Source organism: Notechis scutatus, chromosome 5 (genome assembly GCF_049901735.1).
Source record: "Notechis scutatus isolate UNSWTSFEM ecotype Mainland chromosome 5, rNotScu1.2, whole genome shotgun sequence".
NCBI lineage: Eukaryota > Metazoa > Chordata > Lepidosauria > Squamata > Elapidae > Notechis > Notechis scutatus.
In genome coordinates, this window is record NC_142013.1 from 5,735,701 (window position 1) to 5,762,458 (window position 26,758).

General features: G+C 45.7%; 1 protein-coding gene across 9 annotated transcripts in view; it reads right to left on the reverse strand.

Moving 5' to 3' along the window:
* Positions 1 to 25,617, reverse strand: part of TENM4 (teneurin transmembrane protein 4) — a 559,913-nt gene extending 534,296 nt beyond the window's left edge. For all 9 annotated transcript variants that reach the window (XM_087966004.1, XM_087966003.1, XM_087966002.1 and 6 more), the window contains exon 1: positions 25,449 to 25,617. The gene's annotated coding sequence lies outside the window, so the exon portion shown is untranslated. The remainder of the gene's footprint in view (positions 1 to 25,448) is intronic.
* Positions 25,618 to 26,758: the final 1,141 nt, after the last annotated feature.

Sequence of the window (26,758 nt, forward strand, 5' to 3'; positions counted from 1 at the left end):
CATAAGTGAAGCCATTTGCATTTATCTCGACTAAATGCCAGTCATATTGATTGATCTGCTATTATTTTTAGTGCCCATTTTTCTGTTGCCGAGTTAAATATTTCATGGTTTAAAGGGACAGGGTTTATTTATTTTTTTTATTTTTTTTTGCTGGCTGGGATTACGGCAGCTAAATCCAAGCAGGTTGACGGGGACGATCAGATTGTAAGCATGTTCTGGATTTCAGCTGACGCAGCACAGGTAATCCTCAACTTACAACAGTTCATTTAGTGACCATTCAAAGTTACAACGGCACTGGGGGGGAAAAGGGACTAACGGCCATTATCCACACTTATGACTGTTGAAGCACTCCCATAGCCACGTGATCCAAATTCAGACACTTGGCAACTGACTCATATTTAGAGACTGTAATTAAGCACACACTTAGTCCAAACAACTCTCGTTTTATTTCAATGCTGGGAATTATGTTCATTCCCAGCCGGTAATGAATCCCAAACGGTCTCTCGAGATAAGCACCCACCTTTCTCTCCTTTGAATTGCTGCCAACAACTAAAGTGCCAAATTAACTGTAAAAAGCCAAACGAAGTACAAATTCCACACAGAGCTTCAACGTTTAATCCAAACAGAGTGAATGACTTTGCTTCCTGCTTGGCAACTGACTCATATTTATGACAGTTGCAGTGTCCCGGGGCCACTTAATCCCCTTTTGTGACCCTCGGATGAGCAAAGATGATAGGGAAGCCAGATTCACTTAACAACCATGTTCCTAAATGAACAACTGCAGTGATTCACTTAACAGCCGTGGCAAGAAAGGTTGTAAAATGGGCCAAGACTCATTTAACAACCATCTCGCTTAACAACATAAATTTCGGGCTAAGTTGGTCCTAAGTCAAAGACTACCTGTATTAGAATAAGTTCTTTCCTGCTATTAAATATGGAGACTGCAAATTTCAGTAATATTTATAAGCTCCACATCATATATCAGATGGTGAAGGCAACACAGGAAAAAATAAGTGTTAATTTTGTTTAGTTATGAACCATTTCTGGTATTATAACTCTGACATGCTTTTTTTAAAAAAGAAAAAGAAAAAATGAAGTGTTTTTCCAATGAAGATAACAAGATAACTCAAAACTGTTTTTTAAGGGGAAATATATATCCACGTGTGATACTAACAGATGTAGCTTTAAATTAGCTTTCAGGCTGAATGTTTGCTGAAGGGTGTAGCAGCACCAAATCCAGAAGGATAAAAAAGAAAAGAAGCATTAGCTATTTTGCTGACCTAGTTCGAACAACATGAAATTATTCAGTGGTTAAAGCGCCAAAATCTATTCATTTACAACTTTGTATTTATTTGACAACTTTAATAGAATAGAATTCTTTATTGGCCAAGTGTGATTGGACCCCCAAGGAATTTGTTTTGGTGCAAATGCTCTCAGTGTTCATAAAAAGAAAAAAGAACATTCGACAAGAATCATAGGTATAACACTTAATAGTAATCAAATAAGCAATCAAAATCAGCTTCAAGGTTGAATCCAAACAGAGGGAACGACTTTGCTTCCTGTAAAGGTTTCTCTACTTTTGCACTTCCTTTATAACTTATGGGAGGGGCAGTCGCCTCCAAGCCTTACTCCCGAGTTGCTCCTTTTGTCTTAACAGTTCTTGCCTTCTGGCAGTTCTGCGCACACACGCACTGGGAACAGGCTCCCCTTGTTCCTCTTCCTCACTGCTGCCAGAATCTGGAGGCTCGGGAGTCAGCACATAACTCCCAGATGGTCCTGGCCCCATCTCTGTATCGGACGCAGGACCCTCATTCGACTTCTCCCAGACTGGTCCCTGTTCTTCCCCACTGTCCGATTCTGCTGCCATATGCACAGGCTGCCGATGAACCACAACAAAATTGTGGTCATAAGTCAAGGACTATCTGTAACCCTCAAATGCATAATCTTCTATGCCATAGGCTGCCCGCGGAAGATTTAGAAGAAGGGCTAGTCAAGACATTTATTCTATTCCTGGACCCACTGCAGACCAGTGGTGGAATTCAAAAATATTTTACTACCGATTCTGTGGGCGCACGCTTCGTGGCAATCCACTCTGCCGTGCCTATCAGCTGAGCTCCAAACTAAGGAAATATAGGACAGGAAAGGGTGCAGGCGGGTGGGTGGGACCAACTGCTGACTGGCACAACCGGATCTCTTGAACCGATGAGAACCGGCAGCATACCACCCACTGCTGCATATAACAGTTTTATACCTTTGGTCCACTAATACAACGGTGGAATTAGCTTCCCCTTTTAATAGTAGGCAATCTGTGGATTAGAAATGTTATAAATATTTAAAGAATAAATGGCAAGCAGAGGTGTGTGTGTGTGTGTGTGTGTGTGTATTTTGAGAGGTTTTTCTGAGACCTTTTAAAGTGCCACATTAAATATTGGGGCACGTTTCGGGATGACATGGCAGGTTTTACTAATGTGTGTATAACCTCATGAAGTGGATTTGTAAATATTGGCAAACATGTACTCCAAAAGACAGCTGGCTTACTTACTTTTGATATTCTGCTACAAATGCAACACAACCCTAGATATGGTTATGTTTTTAATGCTGTTCTCAACTCCCTCAACTGTCTAATACAGTACAGCATTGGGAAACCTCAACGCATTTAAGAGGGGTGGACTTCAACTCCCAGGATTCCCCAGGTTGCAAGCTGGTACATTTAGCCAGATTCGTGCAAAGAAGAGCAACTAAGAGGATTAAAGGCCTGGAAGCTAAAACTTATGAAGGATGGTTGCAGGATTTGGTTTTTGACTAGTCTAGAGAAAAGAAGGACTGGGGGGGGGGGGACGACATGATAGCAGTCTTCCAGTATTTGAGAGGCTGCCACAAAGAGGAGGGGGTCAATGTATTTACTCCTCCTTTAATAACTGTTCCAAGTTATAACAGCGCTGAAAAAAAGCGTTGTATGCCCATTTTTCATACTTAAGACCATTGCACATGGTCAAAATTCAGAGGGTTGCCAACTGGCACGTATTTATGACAGTTGCAGTTTCCTGGGGTCACGTGATCTTAGGTGCCTGCCAGTCCATAACTGCTTGCACCTTTGCTGGATCCATCTCCCCCGGTGTTCGATACACGATATCCTAAGTAGTCCATCTGGGTCTGGTGGAACTCGCGCTTGGACAACTTTATGTACAAATTTGCTGCCAACAGTTTTCCCAGGACGCTGCGGACCAACTGGACGTGCTCGTCCATGGTTTTGGTGTAAATAAGGATGTCATACAGATATACGAGCACTCCTTTATATAAATGCTCGTGCAAGACCTCGTTAATTGGTTGCATAAACACCACCGGAGCTCCTTGCAGACCAAACGGCATTACTCTGAATTGAAAACTTCCTAGGGGACAGTTGAAAGCAGTTTTCCACTCGTCCCCTTCCTTGATCGACACCCGATAATATGCCTCTCTCAAGTCAAGCTTGGTGAAAATACGTCCCTCAACCAAACAGAATGTCATTTATGAGAGGGAGTGGGTACATATTTTCGACGCACACTCCGTTGATCCTTCTGAAGTCTACACACAGACTTAGTGTCCTGTCCTTCTATATTTCCTGAATAAGACTGGGGCTGCGATCTGGGACCTGGCTGGCTGGCTGATCCCCCTAACCAAATTTTTCTCTTTTGCAACCTTCTGACAAAGTCAAAGTCAGGGATCTTCAAACCTGACAGCTTTATAAGACTTGTGGACTTGAACTCCCAGAATTCCTCCTCCAGTCATGTTAGCTCAGGAATTCTGGGAGTTGAAGTCCACAAGTCTTAAACTTGCCAAGTTCGAAGACCCTTGGTCAAAGCCAACGGAAAAACCAGATTCACTTAACCACGGTGTTATTAACTTAACTGCAGCGATTCATTTAACAACTGCGGCAAGAAAGGTCGGCAAAACTCAATTAACAACTCTTTCGCTCAGCGACAAAAACTTTGGGCTCTGTTGTGGTCATAAGCTGAGCAGTACCTGTGTTTCTCTATTCGCTCTCAACTATGCATTTCTTCTAACAGTGGCCTAGTCAGCTTCGGATGCTAAAGCAAAGGGGGTTTCATTAAAGACCCACAGGAAGTTTCCTTCCCTGTCTTAATTAGAAATCTCTTTGTCTTCTGACCTTGGCTCAGCATCCTGGCCATTTTGAGATGTGGGTGAGAACAACGTGCTTGGGGCCACCTATCTGACAGATGTTTCGCTTCTGGAGCTGACAACTAGGAGGAAAGAAAGAGTAGGCAATAACCCTGAGAGAGTCAAATATGACCCAAGGGTACAACTCGCCGAGTCTGGCATATAATAAGAGTCTTGTTCTATACTGTTGACAAATGAATCTCTCCAACCGAAACCTTACACGGTCTGAGGGAACCAGACCAGCCTAGAAAAACCTTTCATGAAATATTCAGAGGAAGATGATGTCAGGATGGCTGTTACAAAAACCGGTGCCAGTTCCGTAAAGCTTACTTAAGGTTATGGCATCGACTCTAGACGAGGAGGGGAGAAAAACCAGAGCGGCCAAATTGTGCATAATTGTCTTCAGGAACATGACTTAGCCAAAACAACAAACCTCTCAGCGGAGGTAAACAGAAAATACATTTCGCTCCATCAGCTCCATTTTGAATCCTCCAAGGAAAATGTACTTCTCGGTTATAAGTCAGCCATGAAACACAATCATCCTAAACAAAGCCCATTTCCACCCGTAAATTCTCTTAACGGGGCTATTCATTAGGCGGGAGGCAAACGTCAAAACCGAAGCGCGATTCCATCAGCGGGATGGAAGCAAAATAATTCTGCAAGATGCAACAAGATTACAACAGGAAATGGGATCTGTGAAACATAAATAGGCATCATCCTTGCAGTCCACTCTTGGGCTGGCATGCAATAACAACTGCAAAGAGAGTAGTAATACGGGTAGTTCTCGACTTACAGCAGTTCATTTAGTGACAACTGGAAAACAGGGCACCAAGTTTTTAACACTTATGGGCATTGCAGCCTCTCCATGATCACACGTGATCAAAATTCACAACAAGCTTGGCAACTGTTTCATATTTATGATGGTTGCGGTCACCTAATCCGCTTTTGTGACCTTCTGCCCAGCCAAGACAATGGAGAAACCAGATTCATTGAACAAGCGTGTTACTAACTTAATAACTGCAACGATTCGCTTAACAACAGGGGCAAGAAAAGTCATTAAATGGACTCACTTAACAACTGTTTCATTTATCAACAGAAATTTTGGGCTCAATTGTGGTCGTAAGACGAGGACTAATAATAGCAATAGTACTTAGTAGCAATGCAGACCTCCCGATGTACTCATTTGATTTATTACCAGCCTGGTAATTGTCTTTCCCCATATATATCCTTTGGGTTTACGTTTAATGGAAAGAAGGAAGCTAATAAACAGGTTCAACCTAGCTAATACAAATGCAAAGATTAAAAAAAGGACATTCTGATCCACATTTCAAGCAGGCATCGAAAAATGCATCCGAAGCTGGTTTTATAGTGAAAAAGTCTCCAATATTTGGGATACATTTCCCCACACCTTGTGACTTAGGACAGGAGTCCCCAACTGCGTGGGTCCTAGCATTGCCTCTCCTTGATTAGTTTCCACCCATTGCTTCTTATCCTGCCCTCAGGTACTTTGGAGAATAGCTTGACCTCCTTCTTCTTTGTGGCAGCCCCTCAAATATTGGAAGACTGCTCACCCCTCAAAGAACTCAATTAGCAGTGTATTATTGTCATGTACTCATAGAAAGTCTATGCGTTTTCAATTCAATTCAGAACAGAGCAGGAAGGGACCTTGGAGGTCTTCTAGTCTAACCCCCTGCTCGACCAGGGCAGTCTATTACCAGCGATGGCTAACCTTTTTGTCCTCACGTGCCAAAAGTGTGTGTGCGCACGCTCAGTGTGCCTGCACCCATAAGCAATGCACGCATGAGCCCCCGCGTGCGCTACACACCTCTGCTCATGCACGTGTGGTCCCACCGCGTGCACCTCTGTGCATGCAGGGCAGATACCTGACAACCAGCTGGCTGGCGGGAGGCGTGCGCGCAGGCACAGTGGACCTGATCTGGGGCGACAGCTCACATGCCGGCAGAGATGGCTCTGCGTGCCACTTCTGGCATGCGTGCCATAGGTTTGCCATTACGGGTCTATACCATTTCAGACAAAGGGTTATCCAATCTCTCCTTAAAAGCCTCCAGTGACGGAACATCCAAAACCTCTGAAGCCCCTGATTAATTGTTCACTGTCAAGAAATTTCTCCTTAGTTCTAGGTTGCTTTTCTCCTTGACAAGTTTCCATGCATGGCTTCTTGTCCTGCCTTTAGGTGCTTTGGAGAATATTAATCAATCAATCAATCAATCAATCAATCAATCAGAATAGAGCTGGAAGGGATCTTGGAGATCTTCTAGCCCAGCCCCTTGATCAAGCAGGATACCCTAGAATAGCTTGACCCCCCTCTTCTTTATGACAGCCCCTCAAATATTGGAAGACTGTTATCATGTCACCCCTGGTCCTTCTTTTCATCAAACTAGACCTACCCAATTCCTGTAACGGTTCTTCATATGTTTATTCTTTATCCAGTTTGGATAAAGGCTTCGTGCGGCCATTTTTAATGTTGGTCTAATGATCCCTGGGACAGGATTTGGCCTTTCTCACGGGTCCTGCACACTGATTTGACACCTTCAGAAGCAATCCACCAGCTCTCTTTGATCTTTCGGCTCCAGACAGCTGAAAACCCCAGCAGGGTTCCAACGTGCATCATTTTTACGCTTAACTAAGTGGAACTGCCTTTGTCATTTGGTTGACTGTTCACACAGCGACCAAGACGAGATGCCCTTGGCGTCAAGCCCATTATCTTCTCTTTGCAGCAATGAGACTCAGCATGCGCATCCTCCTACAAAACGTCATGCCATGCTTAAGAAAGCGGGGATAACCTCACATCTTCTCCTGCCTGGGTATCAACCCCTTGACTTAAGTCTTCTTTACCATGCGACTCATGGCCAGCTAGACTCCTTGTCTGTCAATCAGGGCTTCAAAGTTTCCTACTTGACATGAATGTTGCTGGGAATGTTACCTAGTTTGGGTCATGAAAATGTCTGCAAGAAAACAACCAAGCTCAGAGAGCACCAAGGACCCTCCTCCTCCTCCTCCTCCTCCTCCTCCTCCTCCTCCTCCTCCTCCTCCTCCTCCTCCTCCTCCTCCTCCTCCTCCTCCATTCTATAACCTCCACTCCCTTCAAACATGGATAATCTTACCTAGCTTGGTAATGAAACATCTGCAGGAAAACAACCAAGCTCAGAGACCACCAAGGACCACTCCTCCTCCTCCTCCTCCTCCTCCTCTTCCTCCTCCTCCTCCTCCTCCTCCTCCTCCTCCTCCTCCTCCTCCTCCTCCTCCTCCTCCTCTTCCTCCTCCTCCTCCTCCTCCTCCTCCTCCTCCTCCTCCTCCTCCTCCATTCTATAACCTCCACTTCCTTCAAACATGGATAATCTTACCTAGCTTGGTGATGAAACATCTTCAGGAAAACAACCAAGCTCAGAGACCACCAAGGACCCCACATCTTCCTCCTCCTCCTCCTCCATCCTCCATTCCACAAACCTCATTCCATTCTAGCACTGATGATGTTACCTAGTTGGGTAACGAAACGTCTGCAGGAAAACAACCAAGCTCAGAGAACACCAAGGAATCGAACTTTTGCTTAACCGAAGAACACACTTCTTAAAATTATTTTTTTCATAATAACGTGTGACCCGGGGGGCCAGAATCTTCAGTATAGGCAGCTGAGCCCCAAACGTTTGTTGCAAAGTGAGACATTTGTTAAAGTGAATTTTGCCCCATTTTTACCAACTTTCTTGCCTCAGTGAATCACTGCCGTTGTTAACTTAGTTAAAAAAAAAAACTTATTAATTGAATCTGGCTCTTCCATTGACTCTCCTGATCAGAAGGTCGCGAAAGGGTATCCCGGGGACACTGTAACCGTCATAAATGTGAGTCAGTTCCAAAGGGTCTTCATTTTTTGATCAGGTGACCCTAGGGATGCTGCAACGGCTGTAAGTGGGGGAAAAATGGCCATATAAATCACATTTTTCTAGGCTGCGGTAACATTGAATGGTCACTAAATGATCTGTTACAAGTCAAGGACTGCTTGTACCCTTTCAGACCATTGGGTGTCCGATCTCTTCTTGAAAATCTCCACGGTTGAAGCACCCACAACCAAGGGTGGGATTCAAACATCCCTGCAACTGGTTCGCTGCCCGGTTTCTGGGTGGGCGTGGCCATGGTGGGCGTGGCCTACTGGAACTTCCTGTTTCCGGACTCCCAGTACTTCCGGGAGGGCTGTTTTCACCCTCCCAAGTGTCCAGCGGCCTTCCCCTGGCCCTCTGGAAGCTGGAAACAGGCCCATTTCTGGAGTTCCGGAAGGCCCGTTTTTTTTCCCCTTCCCTGAGCCTCCGCGCATCTTACCCGCATCGTATAATGCGCCGCGTGGCGACTCCTGGGAGCGAAGGGGTGGGGCCATCCAGTTGGTTGAAATGCCAGTTTGGTGAACCACCTGTTAACTTTTAACATCCGATTCGCCCGAACCGGTAGAATCCCACCTCCTGCCCACAACTTCCAGTGGCCAGTCGTTCCACTGATCCATTTTTTCTAACAGTCAGCAAATTTCTCCTCCGTTCTAGGTTGCTTCTCTCCTCGATTAGTTTCCACCCGTTGCTTTGCCGCATGTCAGATGACAAACAATTCTGTTATTTAAAAAAATCCTGGTTTCTGTCTGCAGCAGGCTAGCTTCGAATGCAGGGGTGGGGTTCAATTTTTTTTACTACCACTTCTGTGGGCGTGGCATGCTTGGTGGGCATGGTGTGGCTTGGTGGGCGTGGCTTGGTGGGCGTGGCAGGGCAAGGTTACCGCAAAATCCCCATTCCTTCCCCACTAACCTGCTTTCCAGCTCCGTTCTCCTGTGCAGGGCAACCAAAGAAGACCCAGCCGATCAGCTGGGACTGAATGGGAGAAAGAGAATAGTTGGGGACAGGGCCAGTCAGAGGTGGGATTTGCCGGTTCTCCGAACTACTCAAAAGTTCTGGTCTGAATACCACCTCTGTTCTAATGTTTTGTTTTGTTTTTTTTAAATTTTGGAATTAAAAATCTTATTTGGAACAAGGGAACTGAAAGACCCCATCAGAAGTGTCCGGGAACCTCACTCGTGACCTTGAACAAGCCTTAACCTACTTCTGCCTTGGCGAATCATAGCTGCCAAGAGACTTAACTATGCATCCAAAACATATCCTTTCTAAATTTCCCCGCTGCTATAAATTCACCAGTGGCCTTAAGGCAAGTCAATCTCTCTGCAGCTTGACTTCCCTAACAGCAGCACAGAATGAGAATAATACTGACTCATCTTACAGGGTTTTTCTAAACATCACACTGAGGTAATGCTGAAGAAAATGGGCTGCACACCACACTCCCAAGTGCTGTTATGGGTGTTAGGTACTATTAATAAGACTTCGAGGCAGTTTTATGAGGTCTCCATTATGGCGCAGTGATGCATTCGCAGTCAGAAAACGGTCTAATTGTGGAGAGAAAGAAGATCTCCCTATGATTAAGGTTTACCTGGCCTGCAGGTAACTGTCTGACACCAAGCTATTGCCGTAAATCTGGACAAAGTCTGTTGGATGCAACCAACTGAGAAGATGACTCATGGCTGAATCAGGTTCCTCCATAGGCCATCATCTGCAAGTTTCTTCTTGCTGTGTTTTCAGCAAAAAAAGAAAGCCAGCCCGGAGTGCAAAGCGTTAATCTTACAGATTAACAGAGTTGGAAGGGAACTTGTAGGTCATCTAGTCCAACCCACCCTGCCCAAGCAGGAGACCCTACACCATTTCTGACAAATGGCAGTCCAATCTCCTTTTGAAAGTCTCCAGTGATGGTGTTCCCACAACATCCAAGGGCAAGCTGTTCCATTGGTTGATTGTTCTCACTGTCAGAAAGTTTGTCCTTATTTCCAGGTTGAATTTCTCCTTGATCAGTTTCCATCCATTATTCCTTGTCTGGCCTTCAGGTGCCTTGGAAAATGCCTTGACCTCCTCCTCTCTTTGGCAGCCCTTCAAATATTGGAAGTCTGCTATCATGTCTCCCCTGGTTCTTCTCTTCACTAGACTAGCCATGCCCAGTTCCTGTAACCGTTCATCGTATGGTTTTAAGCTTCCAGTCCCCTCATCATCCTGGTTGCTCTTCTCTGCACTCTTTCTAGAGTCTCAACATCTTTTTTATAGTGTGGTGACCAAAACTGGATGCAGGACTCTAGGTGTGGTCTTACTAAGGCTTTATAGAGTGGTATTAGCACCTCACTTGATCTTGATTGTATCCCTCTGTTAATGCAATCTAGGATTGCATTGGCTTTTTTGGCTGCTGCTGCACACTGCTGGCTCCTATTTAGCCGGTTGTCCACTAAGACTCCAGGATCCCTCTCCCAGTTACTGCTATTAAGCCTGGCCTGACTCAGCCTGCTCCTCCACACATTCCTACAAAGCCAACAAAGCCCTTGATCTCTGTTGGATCCAGTTGTGGCTCATCTTCTTCTGCAGATTCAGGCTCTGAAAGGGGCATGACACACCGTTTCAGAAGCTGCACTGGTTCCTAGTAGACAATTGAAGGTGCATGTCCTCACCTATGGCCTAAGGCCAGACAGCTGGGGAGCTGTGGTGGAATGTAGTCTGGATTCCCAGGAGGGAGGGATTCATTCCAGAAGGCAAAGAGGCGGCAGAGCTTGGAATGTCTGCTAGACTGGAAGAGAGTTAAGAAGGCCTTCCTCCCTAGCAGTTCACAGAATACACAGGCTGTCCTCGACTTACAACAGTTCATTTACTGACCGTTCGAAGTTACAACAAGCACTGAAAAAAAATGACTTATGGCCATTTTTCACACTTATGACCACTGCTGCATCCCCATGGTCACATGATTTGCATTCAGATGAGAAGTGAAACCTTTTCAAGGGGTGGGGGAAATAACCCAAGAAAGCCCAGTTGCCTTTTGAAAAGCACTTGTGGACTTCAACTCCCAGAGTTCCTCGGGCATCTTTGCTGGCTGGTGTTGTGGTTAGCCGGCAGCAGGTGCGGACGGCTGAGGAGACCGAGGACTCAGATGAGGGGCCAGGACCATTAGGGAGTAGACTGCTGCCTTCAGAGATTGTGGGGGCTGGCAGCAGCGATGAGGAGGTTCCCGAGGAGCCTGTGCCAAGTGCACGTGCGCGCAGGGCTGCTCGCAGGAAAGAGTTACAACAGCACAGGCGACTTGGGAGTAAGGCTGCAAGGTAATGGCCCCTCCTTCAAGAAGATAAAAGCCAGCTGTGAAACGAATGTACTTTGCAGAAGGCAAAGACATTCTGAAACTCCAGCCTCAAGGACATTCCAGTATCCTGAGTTTGTATTTGAAGATTCATGTATTGCAAATTATTTCTTGTCCGTTATCTTTTGGCAAGTCTCACACAGTTTTGGCGAGGCTCGTGCTTATCACAGCTAATTATTTTGTAAAAGCATTACAAGGTTTCTGTTCCCTTCGGATTGTGTTTGATTTGTTGGAAAAGGGCGTGGGTCAGAAAAGCTGAGGAACTCTGGCAGTTGAAGTCCACAAGTCTTCAAGTTGCCAAGGTTGGAGCCCCCTGACCTGAACGATGGAGAATCTCCATAGACATTCTGTTTGTAGATGAACAACAATAAAGAAACTACTCTGAAGGAATTCCATGTCTAGTTGTTGGTTCTTTGGCCTTCACAGCGGCCATCTTTCTATTATTTCGGCCTAACCCACCAGATCTAATAGAGAGGAGATATTTCTCTACCAAACAACGAGATCATATTGGACCCCTGAGCCACATCTTCTCAGTGGTTAGTGCTAAGGAACAGCACCCCCTAGAGCTGGCTGGGGAATTCTGGGAGTTGAAGTCCACACGTCTTCAATTTACCGAGATTGAGAAATACCACTCCAGAGATTTTGATATCTCAACCTTGTTATCTTTTCACAATGCTGGCTGTTTCCCCAGACTTTTGGGTCAGGGAGTAAGGTGAGCTCTACACTACAGTATGGTTAGTGAAGTGCTTTTGATGTGAATTTGATTATTGTTGATCCTTGGAGTTATATGCTGTGGCTTTTTTCTGTGTTTTAATCCTCGTAAGTCACCCCAGAATCATGTATGCATCATATGAATAAATCAATAATTCAATTTTTTTTCCCCCAGAAGCACAAGATCCTAAGCAGGCAAGACTTCGCCGCCCAGTGATGCCACACTCGCTTTAATCTCTGCCCCAAAGGACCCCACACATCCTTTTCAAAGCCCCATTAATATTCCCATCCCACCCATCTCATTTCCATCCTACTTTTTGATATTGGTTTTCTGGTTTCCGTCAACCGCTGAAAACAGTTAGGGATGACACATGCTCCCTGGAAAGCATCTTTTGAGGTAAAAAGAATTCCACTGATCAGACCGGAAGTTTTGGAACAGGCTAGTAGTGCGATCCTACCTTAGTCGCTACCGGTTTGGTGGGTGGTCGTGCACGCACGCAGCCCTAATACATGCACACCTAACAAACCAATGAAGAAACAAAAAGTTAGGAGCCACCCTCCCATGCGCTTTTCGATCTTTTATCCTCTCAGCTGGTCGGAGGCCTCCTCTCAACTGATCTGAGGATTATTATTTTTTACTACCGCTTCAGGTGAACCAGTCCAAACCTGTAGCATACGACCACTAGAAAAGGCCCCCAAAATGCCGAGTGTGCCATCTTTTTTTTTTTTTTAAAGAGTTTTCTTGTGTAGAACTAGCCGTCAGCCAGTGACTCCTTGCACTAAGGAGATTACAGACAGATCAAATTTCATTCTGCTTCCTTCATCCCGTCAATGCTACAATGGTGCTCTTTAACACCAGCAAGAAAAGAAAAAAAATCCAAGTATGCTTTAAAAAGCATCCTGCCGTTTGTCAAAGCATCACAAATTCCTAGCGGCTAGACCTACGGTGCTCCCAATTCTCGCTCCTCCTGGAACCCAAAAGCTCCAACTGGAAAGCCAAGTCATCCTTTTGCTTTTGAGTGACTAAGCAGGTGTCATCAGTCAAGCTTGAAAAACAAACTGGGGACGGATTGGAACATTTTTATTTCGTAGTGACTGAAGCGGAAAAAGGCAATTTCGGGTGCATCTTTTCTATCTTGAAGTTATCACAAATTTCAACACCTACAGATTTTTTTTTTTTTTTTTTTTTGCATATCACCACTTCAAAGAGACACCTTGACTGGAGTCATCCTATGTGTTTTTACTTACAGGTGATAAGAACTAAGAGTGATGTAAGGCTGGTTTCAGACATATTATAGGAAAGAAAATGTTGTGGTAGTATTAATGAAAGAGAATAGTTGTAGCTCAGGGTTGAACTGTGGGGTTGTCGTTGTTGTTTTGGTGTCTCTGAGCTGAGTTGTTTTCTTAGAGACATTTTATTAACCAACTAGGTAATATCATCAGTCCTAGAAGGGAATGGGGTTTGCTCTCTGCTTATGGGTAGTCCTTCACTTACCACAATTCATTTAGTGACAGCACTGGAAAAAAAACAATGTATGACTTTTTTTTTTTTACACTTACAGTAATAAGTGTAAAAAAGTCATAAATTCTTTTTTAACACTGCTGTTGTCATTCCGCATGGTGAAATTTGGATGCTTGGCAACTGGCATGTATTTATGACAGTTGCAATGTCTCAGGGTCATTTGATCACGTTTTGGCAAGCCAGGTCAATGGGGAAGCCAGATTCACTTAACAACCGTGTTACTAATTGAGCCACTGCAGTGATTCGCTTAACAATGGTGGCAAGGAAGGTCGTACATGGGGCACTGCAGTAATTCACTCAACAACGGTCTTGCTTAGCAATTTTGGGCTCAATTGTCGCAAGTTGTGAACTACGCATCAGTGTTGGTAGGACGTTCCTTCATTAGGCTATTGTTGACTGTTTGTCTGTGTTGAGTAAACAGTAAATAATACCCCAATTCATGAACTACAAACTACCAAGGGAGCTGGGAGCATCCTACACCAAGCCAGGTCCAAAAGCGCTAGAGAATTTCTGGAAGCCTGGAATTCAGACAAATCCGCCATCGATGGGCACAAAGAGGTAAATATCTACCTACCATTCAAAAGAACACAGTCAAAAATGTCAAACAGGAAATAAAAAGACCCAAACACCTCCTCAACTGCAATCTACATCCACATGAACAGAGATTAAGGCAAAGAATAACATTACATCAACAATCAAGAAATAATACCGCAATCAAGGAATTAATGACTCAGATGAACAATCAAACAGTACACAGCTTAATCAAGGAGCCATCAGGAACACCCCTACCAAAATTGATAAGGCAAGTCATTAGTACAGAAACTCAAAGTAAACTCCATTCCTTCTAGCACTGATGTTACCTAGTTTGGTAATAAAACATCTGCAAGAAAACAACCAAACTCAGAAAATACCAAGGACCCCCACATATTCTCCTCCTCCTCCCCCGCCTTCTCCAACCACACTCCCTTCTAGCACTGATAATGTTACCTAGTTGGGTAATTAAACATTTGCAATATACAAGAGACTTGTAATTGTGGAAAAGTACAATGAAAATTATTTTAAAAAAACATTTGCAAGAAAAAAAATCAAGCTCAGAAAGAACCCAACAGTTCTTTCTCAGAACTCAACTCTGAGCTATGAGTATTCTTTTTGAGTTGGAGAAAAATAACAATTTTAGTAAAGGCAATTGTATTTATGTACATTGAATTATTATTATTTTAATTGAAAACCAAGTGGCCCGGCACCTTAAGGACTAAGTAGGGGAGCACTGATGACGTTACCTAGTTGGGTAATGAAATGTCTGCAAACAAACAACCAAGCTCAGAGAGTACCTAGGACCCCACAGTCATCGTCCTCCTCCTCCTCCTCCTCCTCCTCCTCCTCCTCCACTCCAGCCTGTGGGCCTTATGATTGACACTCCTGTGCTAGACAATTGAACAGCTACAGTATCTCAAAAACTATATAAAAATACGTGATCGGAAGACTTTCTTCTTCCAGATGAATAACAGTTCCATTTCCAGCTGATCCTTGGCTTACAACTGTCCGTTTAGTGATCATTTGAAGTTACAACTGCATGGGAAAAGGTGACTTACGACTAGTTTTTCACTCTTTTGACAGGTTGCAGCATCCCTGACTCATATTTATGATAGTTGCAGTGTCCCGGGTTCTTGTGATTAATAACTCGTAGTAATCTTCCTAGCCAGCTTGCGATGAGCAAAGTCAAGGAGAGAAGCCAGATTCACTTAGCAACCATAGGATTCGCTTAACAACGGCAGGGTTTCACTTAAGGACTGGGGCCAAAAGGATCGAAAAACGGGGCAAAAGTCACTGGACAACTACCCTAGCAACAGAAATGGGGTGCTCAATCGTCGTAAATCAAGGACTACCCTGTATTCAGCTATTCGTTGGAACTCACCATAAAGCCCCCAAACAATTGAATCCAATAATGCAAGAGATGGACCTCAATGTTCTTACTTGGTTGTGTTGCTTGGTTCCTGCAATGCAGGTAGTCCTCGACTTACGATCGCCATGGAGCTGTTGCTAAAAGAGAGACATTTGTTCAGGGAGTTTTGCCACATTTTACAACCCTTCCTGCCACATGTGTTAAGTTAGTAACATGGTTAAGTGAACCTAACTTCCTCATTTGGACTCCGCTTGCCAGAAGGTCCCAGAAGGTGAGCTCAGGATACGGCAGCCGTCATAAATATGAGTCTACTTCCAAGTGCTTCAACTGTGATCAGAATCGGAATAGGGCTGGAAGGGACCTTGGAGGTCTTCTAGTCCAGCCCCCTGCTCAAACAGGAGATCCTATACCATTTCAGACAGGTGGCTGTCCAGTCTATCCTTGAAAACCTCCAGTGATGAAGCACCCACAACTTCTGGTGGCAAGCTGTTCCACTGGTTAATTGTCCTCCCTATTAGGAAATTTCTCCTTAATTCCAGGTTGCTTCTCTCCTGGATTAGTTTCCATCCATGGCTTCTTGTTTTGCCTTCAGGTGGTTTGCAAAATAAATTGACCCCCTCCTGTTTGTGGCAGCTTCTCAAATGTGATCCTGAGAATGTGGCAACAGTCGTTAAGTGTGAAAAACGATCATAAGTTGCTTTTTTTGCAGCGCTGCTGTAACTTTGAACGGTCACTAAGCAAATGTTGTAAATCAAGGACTACTTGCATAGTTGCCAGAGTCTACCATGGATAAATCAGACATTTACCAAGATTCTTGCTTTGTATTTCTGCAAGGTTTCACTAGCTGGAAGAGATATCGAAGAACTAAAATGCAACAAATGAACGTAAACGGCTCCTTTGACCAGAAAAGAACATGTAGATGGTTATATTCCAGATATTTATTTCACGTCTGGAAAATCCAAAGACTTCAGAATGTTTCCAGTCGTTTGGCTTGAGACTCTATATTCCATTTGGCTCCAAGGATGAAAAAAAAATAAAAATCAAAGCTGGTTTATATTGAGGCAGCCAGTACTTCACTGTCTGGTCAAGAGCTATCTTTCAGATGTTTTCAGAGTAGAGTTCCTTCTGTTTAATGTATATCGCCAGTTACATGGGCCAGTGTCATCCATAAACATCTGGATGGTATTAGGTGGCCCCATTCCTAGCCCGTCATCCTCTCTTCACAGATTCCAGCGAGGTCCTATATAGCCTGCAACTTCCACCTTCAACAGGTGGCACCGTCTGCCTGATCTTTTTTTAAAAAAAGATTTGAAGCACAACAAGAACCAGGTAGCTGGATGGAAAGATAGTTATGGAATCCCTGGGACACAGTCTAGACTGTGAAGTTAAAAATAAATAAATTAAAATGAAATCCTGGCTGAAGACAGAGAGACAAAGACAAACCACCTTCATATCATGGCCAAGAAATTGAGATGCTTATGTCCACAAATTGAGTCAACGGTGCCTCAAGAATGTCTTTACTTTCTCGTAGCTAAACCTTAGATCTTTGTTACTGACTATAGTCAATCCAGATAAAAACATTTTCTAGGACAACTCCATCAGATGAGGACATAATTTGGAAAATACTAGACTGTGCAGAGATGGATAGATTAACATTAACATTAAAAATAAAGAATAAAGAAGACACAGAATATTACCAAACACGGAATAGATTTTACGAATGGCTAGAGATAAGAAGTAGAAATTAGGCAAATAAAGATTATTACTATGTATGAATTAGATATAAAGAGGGTTTATAGTTATAAGCATGTTAATCTAATTAACAGAATTACAAATAAGAGAAAGCTAGTTAACCATTATTTTGTTATGCCATTATTATTGCTATCGGTATATATGTTAATGGGCCGCAGCGGCTCCTTGGCTAACACACTGAACTTGTCGATCAGAAAGGTCAGCAGTTTGGTGGTTTGAATCCCTAGGGCTGTGTAACAGTGTGAGCTCCCGTTACTTCTACCAGCTTCTGCCAATCTAGCAGTTCGAAAGCACGTAAAAAATGCAGGTAGGAAAATAGGGATCCCTTTGGTGGGAAGGGAACAGTGTTCGGTGCGCCTTTGGCGTTTAGTCCTGCCAGCCACATGACCACGGAGACGTCTTCGGACAGCGCTGGCTCTTCGGTTTTGTGAGAGATGAGCACCGCCCCCTAGAGCCGGAAACGATCAGCACGTATGTGCAAGGGGAACCTTTACCTTTACCTATTACATGTTAATATCTATGTTTGTTTTCCTCTTACTTTTTTGTAAATGATACGCCCTGACTATACACTGTATTCAAAGCGTTTATGAATAAAAATAAACCATATACTGGGGGAAAAAACATTTTCTAGGGAGCTTTATAACAGAGGTCCCCAAACTCTGGGGCGCAGAACGCCAGGCCACAACCTGTTACCAGGTGGGCGAACTTGTGCACGCATGAACTTGTGCAAAGCTGCATTTGTGAAAGCAAAGCATGGACACAAAACCTCCTGCCCCCACCTCCCCTGAAAAAGTTGGAGACTTTTCCTCTATAACTGTGACGGTGAACCTATGGCATGCGTGCCACAGGGGGCACGCAGAGCCATTTGTGTGCGCATGCAAGCCCCAGCCAAGCTTACCTGCACTGCGCATGTGTGCACCTCCCAGTTGATTTTCAGCCTGTTTGAGGCCATTTTTGCCCTCCTGGGGGCTTGAGGGAAGCCTCTGCAGCCTCGGGAGGCCGAAAAACAGGCCTTCCGAAAATACCAGAAGTGCCAAAACGGGCCCGTTTTTCGGCCTCCCGAGGCTGCAGAGGCTTCCCTCGAGCCTCTGGTAGGCCAAAAAAGGCCTCAAACAGGCCGAAAATCAGCTGAGAGGTGCACCCATGCGCAGTGCAGGTAAGGGAGGGCGGGGGGTGTTGCACATGTATGCGCAGGGGGGGTGCTTTGCATTGTGGGTGCCGGCACGCATGTGCTTTCAGCACATCACAACAAAAAGGTTCGGCATCACTGCTCTTTAATGACTGAGTTCAGACATGACAGTGACCTCCAGCTGTTGTGGACCTCCTGCTGTATCCACACACAACCAGTTCTGCAGGAATGCAACAATCACACGGTGCTTTAAATAGGATCCATGGATCTAGTTCTATGGTTATCTAGTCCTCGATTTGCAACAACGTGAGGTGACAACAGTACGAAAAAGACCTGACTTGTGACCAGGTCCTCGCACTTATGAGCAACGCAGAATCCCCATAGTCATGTGAGAAAAATTTGGATGCTTGGCTGAGAGAATATATTTTCGAGAGTTGCAACATCCAACTGCCATTTGCATGACAGGTCACAGAGTAACAGAGTTGGAAGGGACCTTGGACGTCATCTAGTCTAACCCCCCACCCAAGCAAGAGACCCTACACCATTTTTGACAGAGGGCACTCCAGTCTTTTCTTGAAAGCTTCCAGTGATGAAGCTCCCACAACTTCTGAAGGCAACTTCTGTTCCATGGGTTGATTGTTCTGTCAGAAAATTTATCCTTGTTTCTACGTTGAATCTCTCCTTGTTCAGTTTCCATCCATTGTTCCTTGTCCGACCTTCGGGTGCTTTAGAAAATAGCTTTTGTGTAGAACATCTACAGCCAAAGTTATTCTAGCGGCCAACACCACAATGACATCAATTAGTAACATTGGATGCTTATAGGCTTGGGCGGAGCTGGGAAAAAGGTTATAATAGAGTTGGAAGGGACTTTAGAGGTCTTCCAGTTCAACCCCTTGCTCCAGCAGGAGACCCTATACCAGTGGTAGCTAACCTTTTGGGGCTCCTGTGCCAAAAATTGCATGTGTGCATGCGCGCATCATTCCACCCCCACCCCTGCAGCTCCCTTACCTGCACACCTCCCAGCTGATGTTCGGCCATTTGAGGCCTTTATTGGCCTCCCAGAGGCTGAAGGGAAGCCTCTGTAGCCTTTGGAGGCTGAAAAATGGGCCCGTTTCATCACTTCCGGTATTTCCGGAAATACAGGAAGTGACGAAAATGGGTCCGGTTTTCGGCCTACAAAGCCTGCAGAGGCTTCCCTCGAGCTTCAGGGAGGCCAAAAAAGGCCTCAAACCATCCGAAAATCAGCTGGGAGGCGCACGCATGCACGGTGAGGTAAGTTTGCCTGGGGCTCGCATGCCCACACACATGGCTCTGGGTGTCACCTGTGGCACGTGTGCCAGCGGTTCACCATCATGGCCCTGTACCATTCTGGACAATTTCTTCTGAAAAACCTCCAGTACTGGAGCATTCATAACTCCTGGTGGCAAGTCGTTCCACTGGTTAATTGTTCTCGCTCTCGGGAAATTTCTCCTTAGTTCTACGTTGCCTCTCTCCTTGCTTAGTTTCCATCTGTTGCTTCTTCTCCAGCCCTCAGGTGCATTAGAGCAGGGATCCCCAACCTTTTTGACGCCGCGGCCCGGTACTGGTATCAGCTGGGCGCCACGGCCTGGTACCGGCATCAACTGGGCGCCGCCATCTTTTTTTGACGAAAAAGTGCTTCGGTGACCTCACCGGAAGCACTTTTTCGTCAAAAAGATGGCGGCGCCAGCGCTCGGTGAGCTTTTTCGGGTAGAAATGGCTTTCTACCGGAAAAGCTCACGAGCGCTACGCCGCCATCTTTTTGATGAAAAAGTGCTTCCGGTGAGCTTTCTACCCGGAAAAGCTCACCGGAAGCACTTTTACCAAAAAGATGGCGGCGCCCAGCAACCAGCGGCCCGGTAAGACTTGTTCGCGGACCGGTACCGGTCCACGGACGCGGTTGGGGACCCCTGCATTAGAGCAGCGTTCCCCCAACTTTTTGGCACCAGGAACCAGTTTTGTGGAAGACCATTTTTCCACAGAACGGGAGAGGGGAGTGTGCAACCTAGATCCCACCTATGCACTTTTGCTCACCTGCTGCTCACCTCCAGTTGTGTGGCTTGGTTCTTAACAGGCCGTGCACCAGTATGGGTTCACAGCCCAGAGGTTGGGCACCCCTGTTTAGAGAACCGGTTGGTCCCCTTCTTCTCTGTGACAGCCCCTCAAATACTGGAAAACTGCTATCGTGGAAAGCAAAATCATTTCCTCTGACTGCCTTCTGTTAAAACATGTGGGGTTTAAACATTTCTAGTGCCCACTGAGGTAAATTTGCAGATGATACTAAGCTGGCAGGAATAGCCAACATCCAAGAAGATAGGCTCAAGATCCAGGTGGATCTCGACAGACTCGAACCCTGGGCCATATCTAACAAAATAGAAATTCAATATAGAGAAAAGTGAAGACCGACACTTAGGCAAGAAAAACCAAAAGTACACATACAGACTGGGTGAAACCAGGCTCAATAGCAGGAACTGTGAGAGGGATCTTGGAGTCTTAGTGGACAACCAGCTAAATAGGAGCCAGCCGTGTGCAGCAGCAGCTAAAAAAGCTAATACAATCCTAAGTTGTATTAGCAGAGGGATACAATCAAGATCAAGTGAGGGACTAATACCACCCTATAAAGCCTTAGTAAGATCACACTTAGAGTACTGCATCCAGTTTTGGTCACCACACTATAAAAAAGATATTGAGGCTACAGAAAAAGTGCAGGGAAGAGCAACCAGGATGATTAGGGGACTGGAGGCTAAAACATATGATGAAGAGTTGCAGGAACTGGGAATGGCTAGTTTAGTGAAGAGAAGGACCAGGGGAGACAGGATAGTCTTCCAATATTTGAGGGGCTGCTACAAAGAGGAAGGGGTCAAGCTATTCTCCAAAGCACTCAGGCCAGACAAGGAATATTGGATGGAAACTGATCAAGGAGAGATTCAACCTAGAAATAAGGAGAAACTTTCTGACAGAGAGAACAATCAACCCATGGAACAGAAGTTGCCTTCGGAAGTTGTGGGAGCTTCATCCCAGGAAGCTTTTGAGAAGAGACTGGACTGCCATCTGTCAGAAATGGTCTAGGGTCTCCTGCTTTGGCGGGGTTGGACTAGATGACCTACAAGGTCCCTTCCAACTCTGTTAATCTGTATCTGCACCTGTAAATTGGCTAACATGTTACCCACCATTCACCCAACCCCATATCCACCTCCTTATATTTCCCTGGACACTTCCAGTTATATCCGACGTTAATCCTTAGTTTTATTGTTTCGGAAAGTGAGCAAAACTGGATCTCACATTCTGGGTGCGGAGAGCAAAGGGAGGAAAGGGGAAAATAAAATAAAGGAGATCTGCATTTATTTCAGTTTGAAAGTAGGGGGTGAGTTCCTGGACAAAGGAAGGCATACTTATGGCCCGCTTGAAAGGAAAACAGAAAACCAGCAGCGTTGTAACTGAAATCTTGGCGCACATGGGAGGCACGGTGGTTTTCTTAGTCACTGCTCCACAGGGGAGGAAAAAAAAAACACCCTCAAATCCCAATTATTTTCTCAGAACCGGAGAAAAACAGAGTTGCCTGCAACCAACTCCAACCCTCCTTAGAGAGAGAGAGAGAAATGGCTATTCTAAGCATTCCATTAAAATACCTCCATCTGAGTCCTCCATACTTATTATCAACCTGTTGTTTTACACAGGGTGTGTTTCCTGCAGTTGTTGCCTTGACTCTGCTTAAATGGCTTTCCTGGCAGGATTAGCCCTTCTCGTGACATTTATTCACTTCGTCCTTTGCTTGGATAGACCCTTCCAATGGCAGAATGGTGATGAAATTCACTTCTAATTAAATATCTTTTAAAAAAATTTTTTAAAAGGCTCCCTGGGAGTGATTGATCACTCAAGATTCCACAGGAACACCCCTTATTATTTTCCCACCCTCTCATCTTTCCCCAAATGCTAAAACTGGTTTTTTTTTATCCTTTGTAGGGAATGCCACAGATTTTGGAATTTGCTCCTTCGGCGAACGCAATCGTATTTATTTATTTTGGTCTACTTCTCCAGCAGTGACAGTTTCTAGCCCAGATTTTCGGGAGCTGCAAAGGAGGAGAACCTAATCAATTCTTTTTCTTCTTCTCTTTCTCGGTGATTTTCCTATTGCAGCCATGCTTACAGGAAAGCAAAGCCACCCACAGCCTTGTGCATTTCCACACGGAGAGACTAGCCAGCAATGCATCCACTGCTTCTCAATGAAAGATTCAACACTCAACGACTAAGACTCTTTTTTTTTCCTGAGCTTTCTGGACCAAAAAGCTGCCATCTCCCAGCAGATGCTTGCAGCCTGCTGGCCAAACTGCTTTCTAATCAAACAGGATTTGCAGCAACAAAAAAAGAAAAGTGTCAAGTCTTCAGAAATCCAGAAATTATCTTGGCACACGCATGAGATAAGGCATCGAAAACCCAACCAGGAAAACGCCAGAATGCCAAACCAGCTAAAAAAGTAGGTAACCCAGAAAGGAAACAAGGCCCTTTTGCTTGTATATGAAATATATTATAAAAAAAAGAAATATCTTTAGCTTCATTATAGATCTGGGCTGCAAAGTTCCTGATCTTCACTAGGTGGTAGCAAAGATGCGTGGGTGGGGGTGGGTGGGAAAAAGATAGATGGCATCTCTTTACTGCCATCTAAAGGTCATCAAGAATTTTGCAGCCTCAATATCATAGCTTCCCAAATCTCCAACTTTGGTCCTGTTGCATATTTTAGAGAAGAGTAAACAGTTTTGCTCTGTTCCTTTTTTTTTCTTTTAAGTTCTGTTCAGCACGCAGAAGAAAGTGTCTATCCTAGAACTGCCTGGTTTTTTTAAAAAAAAATTATTAAAAATAGCAAAACAGCTATAGGCTACGAAGAAGGAGGGAGGAAGCACCTCTCAGGAAAGGTGTTTTGGCTCCAGAAAAGCCACCCAAAGGAGTTCAGAGGAGACAAATGTTTTAATATAGCTTCAGGAGGTGATAACAGTCACCTATGGATTGTGCTGCTTTCCTAGATTTGTGGACAGGCTTAATGCAAGCCATGTATCCCAGATTTATTTGGCATGTATGTTTGCATTTAAGATAAGGAGACTGTCTTGGCCCAACTGCAAGGACCACCCACCCACTTTCTTGGAAGGGAGTTGCATTTAAAGGAGGCTTGGCAAGTCATCCTGCATTTTACGTGATTGTGCAAGGGCACTTTTTTTTTTTTTTTTGGATAACACAGTTTTGCCTTGTGTGTGTGTGTGTGTGTGTGTGTGTGTGTTCAGCTGTGTCCAAGCTAGCAAGGAAAGGGTATTGTTTCAGATTTCAATGAACTGAACTAGACCGATTCAAAAATCAGTTTTTCTAGTAATCCCAGAAAATACTTTGCAGCATTCCCGGAAAATTTTTGTTGGGGAGAAATCTAGTTTGCAGTCTTAGAAGAATTCAATACAGTTCGGATGTCTCCAGCTTGGAGTGAACTGTAGTAAAATTGTTTTACAACATGCTTATTTATCCCCTGATCTGAAACACAAAGGACAGTCAGCAGAAAGCAGTGATAGCAACCTAACATCAGGTCCAACCCTCCCGGAGTGAGATCTAACCAAGGTTCTTTCTTTTAACTTTTCTTTTTAACTCTTTCGTTGTTGTCTTTGGTGAAAGTACCAGGCAAACTTTTCCAAGTTTGGGATCGCAGACTCTGGGGCAGAATTCAAAAACCAAAGGAACCACTTCAGCTCCGCGATATAAACACCTCCTAAAGAAATCCCAGCTTGGATCCATTACATTCGAAACCTCACCATGCACACAACCTTAAAACTTTTGTTTTCCTTAACAACCAAGGATCCTCTCTGTAAAATAAGCCAGGGAAAAAGTTCCACCTCATTTGACTTTTCGGTGGGCCAAACCCCAACCTTAAAACAAAGACAGACCCATCCCTTGCAGACTTCCCAAAGCTTGGCCTCCAAAGGTGACCCACCAGATTTCAGCTCCATCCACCACCACCTCTTGATCCAGAAGTCCACAGATTCACAAAGAAAGACCATTTAAAAAAAAAAAAAAGCAAAGAATCTGCTTTCACAACTGAAGATTTCAGGACTTGGAGTGTGAGAGGGGAAGGAGGAGGAGGAGGGGAGAGAGAAGGGTGTCTTAAGGTCCCTGGGGAAGATCTGGAAAGAACTTAGGGGATCTATTAAGATCTGTGCACACTCCACCTTGCCCTCTCTTGCAGAGGCCAGAAAAAAAAACAAAAAATCATCACCATCATCCTCTAGGAACCGTTGACTCTCCTTCAAACCCAGCCTTTAGGGAAAAAAAGAGAGAGAGGTGGGTTTGCAAGGCAACCGGTCCCCCCTAACGTTACAGGGATCCAGCAGATCGCCTCGCCCCCCTCCTCCCGGCAACGGACCAGCCCTTGCGTCTGAATCCTTGGGAAAAAACTGCACGGGTGTTAAAAGATGAGGAGGGGGAGGGGGAGGCCGTTCTCTCTCTCTCTCTCTCTCCCTCCCCCCTCTCTCTTACACACACACACACACCCGCAAGCATGTATGAATGGAGGGGAGGGGTCCTGAAGGAGCGATCCAAGCCATTGCAGAAGGTCGGGAAGGATCGGCTCCCACCAACCCCCCTCACTCTCTCCACCCTCCCGCCTAAGGCAGAAACATCCCGCCCCCCGTCTCCAAAGAGCCTCTGCCCAGAGGTGGATGAGCTACGTATCCATCGATATCTTTTCTCTCTCCCCCCGGTTAAAAAAAGGAACACAAAACCACTGTATTGCAGTAGAAACCGATCGCGGGAGGGAGAGGAGGAGGAGGAGCGGGAGATCGCGAGAGATCTGGGCTGATCTCTTTAAATCAGAAGGGGAAGGGAGGAAGGAAGGAGGGCGGCGGGGAAGGGGCGCTTTCGAGGCGGAGGAGGACCAGGCAAAAGGGGGTGGGGGGGAGGCGGGGGAGAAGGAAGGAAGGAAGGAAGGAAGGAAGGATGGATGGATGGAGAGAGCATTACAAAGACAAAACCCCCCACCCACCCACCTACTCCGGTCCCCGAAAAAGCCCCCTTACCAGCTTTACTGCGGCGGTGGCGGTCCTCCTCCTGCCCAGGGCGGTGGGTGGGATGGGCGACGCGGTGTGTGTGCGTGTGTGTGTGCGCGGTGAGGGGCTCGCCAGCTGCCCCGGCAGTCCGTCCGTTCCCAAAAGTGGTCGTTGGGGGAAAGGAGATCGGGTGGAGGGGGGGAGGAGGAGAATATATATAAATATATATATATATATTTTAAAAAGACACCTCTCCCCCCTCCTCTAAAACGAGTGCCGGGCAGGGTAGCGCTCCATCCTATCCAAAGCCGCCGGGGAAGAAGATCCGATCCTCATCCCCGATTCCAAAAAATAAAAATAGATATAGATATTTTTTTAAAAATCAAAATCAAAAGAAGATTCCCCCCCTCCGCTCCGCTCGCTTCCTCCTCCTCCTCCTCCTCCTCCTCCTCCTCTCCCTCCCGGGTTCAGGGTCTCCTTCCTCTTCCTCTTCTTTTTCTTCTTCTTCTTCTTCTTCTCCCAGCCGAGCCAAGGCTGCTGCTGCTGCTGCTGATGATCCCCAGGTCGTTTGGGCACAAAGCTCCAATCGCGAGTCGCTTTTCGCTTCCGACCGCCGCTCTTCTTATACACACATCCACACACACACGCAGGAGGGAAAGAAGGGGAGAAGCCGGGAGAGAGGCGAGGGAGCCCGGGTGCGCGTCCACGCGCGTTCTTCACTCCCCCCCCCCCCCAGCTCTACACGCGCGCGCCCGCCCGCGCGCCCGCAGAAATTCTCTCTCTCTCTCTCTCTTTCTCTTTCTCTCGCAGGCACGTACGCAGGTCCCGGCAGGTTAACATGAATGAAAAGCCTTTTGAGCGGCGATCCCGCCCTGGGTGGTGGGCACGCCTTCCCCTCTCCCCCCCCTCCCCGCCTTCAACCACCCCCCCCTCCACCCCCCTGCACGCGTTCTAAAGCCTGCCCCGTTCACACGATCGCGAAGTGGGAAAAGAAACGCAGCCACTTCTTGGGTGGGGATGGGGTGTGTGTGTGTGCAGGGAAATCGTCCTGTTTGCTGGGACTGGAGAGGGGTTTTTTGGGGGGTGGGTGGGAAATGGGGGTCGCCCTACTTTCATTTTCCTTCCCACCCCCACCGACCCCCATTCCGTTTCTCCGCGCAACCCCTTTTTTCCCAGCTGCAAACTGAAAGAAGGAGAGATGCAACCTGGAAATCAGGAGAAAATTTCTTGGACTGTGAGAACAATCCACCGGGAGCTTCCATTGCTGATCTTGGGAGGGAACTTGTAGGTCATCTAGTCCAACCCCTTGCCCAAGCAGGAGACCCCCACCTACACCATTT